The sequence below is a fragment of the Cylas formicarius genome, unplaced genomic scaffold (genome assembly GCF_029955315.1).
Source record: "Cylas formicarius isolate icCylForm1 unplaced genomic scaffold, icCylForm1.1 PGA_scaffold_10__41_contigs__length_53128322, whole genome shotgun sequence".
NCBI lineage: Eukaryota > Metazoa > Arthropoda > Insecta > Coleoptera > Brentidae > Cylas > Cylas formicarius.
The window spans coordinates 37,508,269-37,516,378 of record NW_026844214.1 but is presented as its reverse complement, the minus strand read 5'-3'; the positions used below and the strand labels follow the sequence as shown (position 1 = coordinate 37,516,378).

Below are 8,110 nucleotides of genomic sequence, written 5' to 3'. Positions count from 1 at the left end.
CAATAAAGCGCCGACGGAGAGTGGCTCTTCTTGAACTTTTTCTTGTGTTTGCCCAATAATTTTATATCACTCACTTATTTATTTTATAGGTGGAACGTTTTCTGTAATTCTTGCTCCAGCATTTGGTGCCGTAAAATCTCGTGGGTATTCCGTTCGCCAGACAGATGGCAGCACGCTGTAGCAACCCGGGCCGTAACCACAGCAACGGCAGCTTCCCGAAGCGGCGAACGCGACGCGTCGTTGTTGCCGGTTCCGCCGCAGTGTCGGTTGACGGAGCCGCGAATTCGTACGAATTTGGATTCGCGCGCCTGTTCCCGAAACATCCACTTTTCGTGTGTGTCAGCTTAAATTTCAAATTTTATTGTTTACAAAAATATAAAAACGTCACCACGCAAGTGCACGCCGGCAGACATAAACTGTACGCAACGTATATTGTCGAGAACTGTTTGGCGTTTAAACTGTTGCGGGATGTAGTTTAAAACGACACAGATGGTTTTGAAAAAGGGGGCCCTAGCAAGATAAGAAAACGGTAATTTAGCCGATTAGCGAGTTTAATTGTTTTATTGCCCGAGAGGCTTCTATAGTATATTGGATGTCGTGATTAAATTGTGTTATCATTGGAGCGGGATATCGCGTGCTTGGAAAATCGCCGCGAAGTATATAGTTCATTACATTGGATAAAAATTGTTTAACGGGGCTCCATTTTTTCGGTATACTCCTCGCCTAAAGTTTTGCGCTAGTCCACTTTTCGTTGGCCCAATTTGTTTAAGGCGTTCCAGGGTGTTTAACGAATTTAACGATATTTTTTTAATTTACTATAATTTACTATAACGTTATTACAGAAAAACTGATCACCTGGCGACGAAAGTTACAAAAATAAATACAATTTACCAGTTACCATCACACGTACTAAAATACCAAAAAGTTAACAATTAAGTAAAATATCAATGTTAGTCTAAGTTTGTTTTCAAATGTTTCACTAATATAGTATAGCTATGCATACTTTTATTGAGGGAAACTGTGAGGGAAATCAGATAAAATGAAATTCTTGAAAAACTTTAATTGGGCCAAATGTGTCATTTCGAATTCTTAACAAGTGGTTTCCGTATGTTACATGATGCGCAGGATCCTTCGATGTCGATTCGGCGAAATCCGGAGCCGTTTGTCTCGACTGCCAATTGGTTGCAGTGCGACCCGGTATAACAAAGCGCAAGAAACATTTTAGGTAGTCCCTATTCCTCGTGTTTATAAGAATTGTTTCTAATTTAACGAAAGTAAGTAATGATATTCAGAACCTTTTTTAATTTATGTAGTTGAGTCAAACATTTTAGAAACTGATAAATTGTCAAAAATTTTGCCCTGACATCTACAGTGTGGTACTTAAGTGTTCTACATTTCTTTATGAATAGTTTTTCAATAAATATTTAAAATAAAGATTTTCATTACAGTTTTTTAATATGGCTGCTATTAATTGCTCATGTCTCACGGAGTTCGCAAGAATAGTTTCGTGATTTTACTGTTGTTTTTGTTCAATATCATTCAAAGAAACATAAATAAGTTGGTGATTGTGTAAAATATTAAAATTCTGATTTAATTTTTGAAATGTTCTTAAATTTGAACAAAATGAATTGAATTGAATTTTTTAAATACAGAAATTTCTCATAACTATAACTATAACTAAGCTATAACTTTTAATTCTGAAGAATTTTTGCTAATAGTATTTTGCTCACTGTATACCGTGTGACCCTTAAGTGACTTATATTAAAATGAGACGTCATTAAATAGTTCCTCAACTTTTTTTCTAATTACAAAAATATTCGATAAATTCTCTTTATTTTCACTTGGAGTAAAAATAAAGTTATTGTCATAATTTTGGTTAGTTAGTTGTGTAGTGATAGTCCTGGCAATAGTTTCTTGTTTGTAAAGTTACAATGTATCAGTAATTTTAATAAACGTACGTTAAACATAATTTTTCTTCTATGATGTATGTACCTCATATTTTTCTAGATCCAAAAACTCTGAAAAATTGTTATTATTCACTTACATCAAGGATTTTAGAGGCATGCTGCATTTGAATTTACAGAAAACGGGAAAATTTGTTTAAATTATAAACCCGGAAAAGAAATAAATTCCCACTTTTTTTCACACAGGCGATTTCAGATGCTTAATAACCATACTATTGATCAGCTAACCATACTTTTGATAAAAATGTACCCAAAAATCGGGTTATGCTTCACGCGATTATTCTTTTGTTATGTTGCTTGAAGTTTTTGCGTCATTGCGCGCAGAGATTCGGCTCGTGTTTAAAGTTGTTTTGTGCAACTCTCATCTATGTCCATCAATATTCACCCACGAAATTTGATAGGTCCTATTTGCGTACAATTCGAATTTTGTGTCCGCGCGTGATCCCTTTTGATGCTAGACAACAAACTTGAACTTATCTCTCCAGGATTTCACTCATATCGATCAATACATAAATGTATCTGTCAGATTTAATAAGCGCGTGACCGATTCGGATGGATGGATATTTAACTTGAGGTCAATTTTATTTTTGCTTAGCCTGCTCGGTTATATTCGGTTTTACAAGATTAATGGTTTGGTTAATTAATATCACATTCAAGGGATGAAAAAGTACTTATCGATATGGTAAAAAGGTTATTCTAGTTAATCATTTTATTAATTATTTTGGAAAATTATAATGATAATGATAAAATGTTTGCCCGGCTAATTACTTAGCAATTTAAAACATAACAAAACAATAACAACAGCCGAAGAAGAAAACCGTCGAAAATGGCGTGCCCTTGGCAATTCTCGTAAATGCATAATAAATATTCCCTGTTTTTAAAGACCTGCACAACAAAGCGTCCTCTTAACGAATAACTTGACTCAGCACGCGATAGAGGTATTGTTTTGGTATACGTTCTAGCCAGTTATTTAACAGACAAAATTTCGCCTAATTAGCTAGTTATTGGTTAAACGCACTTTTATTATGGGCGTCTTTGTAAACAAAGAAATATTTGTAATTATTTGTAAAGGTCACTCATTGCGCTATTCGAAGGTATACCCCCAGGTATAATGGAAAAGAGAGTTTTCCATTATTGGATTTGGGTGAAAATGCAAGTTTTTTGGTTCAACGTTCGAAAAGCTTACATGCGTTTAGTATCATATATACAGTATATAAAATCAGAAAATATAATCCTGTTTCTTTCATATTAAAAGATAAAAATGGAACTCGGAAGAAGAAAGACAAAATCTACATTCAGTCTGTCTCTATTACAGATACGTCGTTAACAAATGCCAAAGAAATTACTTATCCAACCAATGCACAATGCACAAATACCCTTTAGCTTTAAAACTTCATCATTTAGTCTATAAACACATAATAAAGCAAAAAAAATTCAAGCGTATTTTATTTTGGATATATAGAGACTTTATCATAGGTGTTTCCAATAAATTAAAAAACCTTATCCGACATAGTTTAAATTAAAATAAAGAAATTATTTGATACACTTCTGTTCCTTTTCTTTCTTGTGCACAAAAAGATTTTAATTTTTCTTAGTTTTTTTCATACCTATACGCAAATCCAGTGAAGTGTTCAAGCAAAAACGCACTGCATGTAAAAATCTAATTTTTTCCACTGTATTTTTCTTTCATTCAATAACTAACTATTCGCTCATGATTCGTATTTGAATTACTCTTGGAATTGCCGAAAGGGTCAAAACGATGATCATTTATAATAGTTTGTTTTTATGTATAAATTTCAAGTATTTATAGTAATAAATCGTTAATAATCTTCACAGAACGTGAAAGATAACAAACTAATTACACAGCTCGAGCAATAGAAAAGTAACAATTTTGAGAACTAAACCTTGTAAATTGTTAATTAACGTACTATCTCTTTAACATATTTATATTCAGCGCCCTCGATTTACAGAATTATAGAGTTTTGGTGAAGTAAAGTCTGATTATGATCCACACTTTTTACAAAATGTATATACATATTATGGTACTACAGTTAAAAAATAGCTGGTGCCGTTTTATAATAATATGTAGTAACACCATTTCTAGTTTATATTGATTTGAGCCTCGGATTTAAGTTACTTGGTTCTTTTAATTTAGTCTTCGGTCTTGAGATAAAGAAAAAAAAGAATTTCACGCTCACACGATGTCACGATCTTCTTTCTAAACAAGACCAACTTGAAACACAATTAGTTCAATGAGAAATAACCAACCAAAAATATTAAGTGCAATGTAGCAATAACAGCCTTTTTTATGGACAAAAATTTTCAGCATGTTTTGCGCTAGAATCGGGTACAAGAGGTGTATTTTTTAAATTTTATTTTTAAAGAACTATAGCTAGAGTATGAAAGATTTTGTCAAGCGAGGTGATATGTCTGGGAAGTTTGACCCTAGTTATATGTTAGTTACCTTCGAGTTTGAAATATTGCTCGACTGGATATATAAATGTTGCCCATTGTTGCTCGCTATTCCTCCGGTGTTATGTTACGTGAGCACTTGCCTTAGATCACCGCAAGACTTGGTTTTTACTTAAGGGATTGCTACAGTATTTCATATCGGAAGATATGACTTATTTTCCATTAGTCTTCAGCTTAAGTTCTCTCGAGGAAAAAAAAAGTAACAGAAGTCCATATAAAAGTGAAACATTTCTTGGAAATTTTACATTTGCTAGCAATTTTATCACTGTTCGGATATGGTAAATAAAGTGACTGAACAATAATTAGTTCTTTATTTAATGTTCGGTCGTCATAAAAAAATTGACGGAGTGGCAATTCTCTCACAAATAAAGAAACAATTATGCTTGTGATCATTTTTTATCAGACGTTCCTTCCTGATGTAAACATTAACCGAAAACTATGGAATTGGTGATCTGTCATTAACTTACTCGTAAAAAACGAATTTTGGAATGTCTTCTTTCAACTTGGATTCAAACAGTGGATGTGTTATCCGTATAGGCAGGATCTATATAGAATCTACTGTATACAGGGTAGCTCACGACTATGGGATTGTTTTATATTTCCGTCTATCTATATTTTTTTGACAAGTTTTAAATGCGAAAGTTGTTTTTATTGATGTGCTGCATGCACTGAAAATAGTTGTTACACATGGTGTCGTATAAGTATCTTACAGCACCCAAGTTCCTTATTTTAAATGGTACACTGTGTACATTTTTGGATTTCATGATAGGATTCTTCATTTTGATTAATTTAAAAATTTTGAAAGATGTAACATTATTTTCGTTTATCGTTTGTATGCTAAACGGAAATTCAAGAATCGTTCTTTTGAAATTGGTATTAAAAATGAATTTATCACTTACAGGGTGACCAAAATTTACTAACCAATTATGTACACCAATTCTGAAAGAACGGCATATAAACGATTACGACGAACCAAAAATCCACACGGAAAGATTAACGAATCTACCACGAAATTTTCTCAGAAATTCAAAATCGAAATAAACCAGGTGTTTCATTTAAAATAAGGTATTCTAAGGTGTTCGTGAGAGAGCTGAGATAGATGAGATTAATTTTAATTTCAAGAACGTCGCATGAAGCATAGTCAAACAAACAATTTTCGAAAAAGAATCATGGAATACTGAAGCTAGCCTGTACATCTAATTGCTGTGAGACTATAACCCCAAAATGTTTATTACATTTGAATTGCTGAGAGTAATCTGATCTCTTCTATGCGATAATATGCGATACCACTTCTGGATTTCTTCTGCTTATCCAACTTTAGAAGTTATAGACAGCAACAGCAATCAATACCCGCCGCAGGAGAAATTCAGAAGGAGTGTACCTACAGGTTTCACAGACTACAAGATCAGACCAGACAATACCAAACAAGGAACACACTACGAACAGGACCACAAAAATTTTTAGAACTGTTATTATTATAGGACAGACAATTTTTACCATAACTGACTAATATTGAGTATATATCTCTCTCGAGTGTGCTTGTGCAATAATTTAGAAATGTCTCTGCTTCTTAGATAGAATAAATTTTACGGAGAAAGAGCTGCTGTTATATTTTACCAGTTTCGGCTGTCACAAAAACTTAATTATTGAAAGTTCAAGATACGTTAAAAACGTATTTTGTATCAAAGTGACAACTAAACAATTCTAGTCTATATTAAAGGCAACAAATTCGGCGGTCAACACAAAGAATTGAAAAATTTATTGTGCGGAATTCTGAAAAAGCGACATAATGAACTGTGGATGTGTAATTGACTTATTCAGGCTATCTGGTCAAAGCGATATACACATGTGGACGTGCACTGGCAGTTTCATTATGCTCTTGGAAGAGTAATTAACCCGCCGGGGTCACTTTGTGTCGTGCCAGAAAGGTTATCCGTTGTTGAATGTATTGCGTATGAATAGATGGGGGCCTAGTGGTCGGGGTTAGTTCGCCATTGTTTAGCTAATTCAGCGGTTCCAAATGACGTTTGTTTCATTTTGATCCTAATGGCAATTATATCGAAACGTGTAATCGTATTACCGTTGCAGTATTTGTTCCTTTGATTTTGACTTTGGGCTGCCCTCATGCTAGTGTTGCAGTCTATGAAAAAAATGTTCACTTTGATGAAAATCGCGCTTAAATGATTTGGTTAGTTTGGGTTAATTATATCCTTTTGAAATATGCTTCGTTTTTTTAAAATACAACACTCTGTATAATTATTTTATGGCGTGATATATCGATCGGCTATAACTTTTCAACGGTTTTGTTCCTAATTCGTATTTTTTATTAAAAGTCAACCAAACCCCAAAGTTAGCATTTATTTTAACCAAATTTGATATGTTGGTTTTTTGAATTTCAAAAGAGATATGGAACTGGCCATTTCAGATCATCCGACTTTACTGATTTTTAATTGGATTTTCCACGCCGTGGCTGTATAAGCTATTGCATTGGGTTAATAATACCCTTACTACTTTAAATACAGATGCACTTCGAAGTTTCATTACACGCATAACACTAGAGTTTGTTAAGCGTTTGAACAAAAATTTAGTCATATAAAGACGTTTATTATAGTGACTTGTAATTTACTTTTATTTTGTATTTCTTGTTTCTGGGGTTCCGAGTTTTTTGTCTTTTATCATTCAAAATTTATGCTCCAGAGGTGAAAATCGACATGATCTAAGACTTAGATTCTAAGTGATCAGTCATAGTGTCTGTTAACTCCTTTGACGTACGTAAAATTAAAAACATTTCAAACCTTGTCAAAAACGAAACTGAAAAGCTTATCAATATTGCATACCATGTTTTTCTTGAGTGGTGTGACAAACTGACAAACTTCAGTTCTGAAAAATTCACCGAAAACATCCGATCGCTTCCAAACCCGTGACTAACGTACCGGAAACGCACGAAGCACAATAATTAAATTAAATAAAGTCAACAGTGATTCTCAAATATTTATAAAATATTAGGAAAATATTGAACTTGGTGCGCTCTATTTATGGGACATAATATAATATTTTGTCTTATTCTTTTTGTATAATGGGCCGTTAAATGTAAAAACAATGTTTTTATTTTAAATAAATATGTATTAAAAATATAAATAAATAAAGACATAAAAGTTAACAGTTCGGAAACGGAAATACATTTGATATATATGTACATATGTACATACATAAATTTAATTATTAATAGCATATACCATATACAAACCATAACTAAAATAATTATTTAGCAACCACATCTCCAAAAAATAATCAATGATTATATATACAGAGCATAATACCAATACCATTATTATGACATTTTATTGAATTAATAGTCACGTACTTATTTATTCTTTTCAATAATGTGTATCACAACTATTTTTCTAAGCGGAAAATACTCCTTAAGTTCGGAATAGCTAAGGAGTCGACAAGCGAAAATAGCTATTGTTATATGTTTTTTGTATTTGTACAATATTCTAATAGATTTTATATCAATTTGATTTATTTTAACGATGTCCAATAATTGAGACGCAGAAAAACGTCGCAGCCAGAAGTAAAACTTATAAAGTCATTCTCTTCCAGGCTACTTAAAAATATATAATTTTTTTGTACTAACCATTTATCGTACTAGTGATTTTTCTTAAATGCGGTAA

At 32.7% G+C, this 8,110-nt stretch overlaps 1 protein-coding gene across 4 annotated transcripts in view; it reads left to right on the top strand.

Annotated features, from left to right (window-relative positions):
* The first annotated feature begins 220 nt into the window (after positions 1-220).
* The window catches only part of LOC132700179 (diacylglycerol kinase 1), a 153,876-nt gene continuing 145,986 nt past the window's right edge, over positions 221-8,110 (top strand). For 3 of the 4 annotated variants that reach the window (XM_060667369.1, XM_060667351.1, XM_060667378.1), the window contains exon 1: positions 221-529. The gene's annotated coding sequence lies outside the window, so the exon portion shown is untranslated. Of the gene's footprint in view, positions 530-1,213; positions 1,275-8,110 lie in introns of those variants that run through there. The other variant, XM_060667360.1, reaches the window with a different exon arrangement.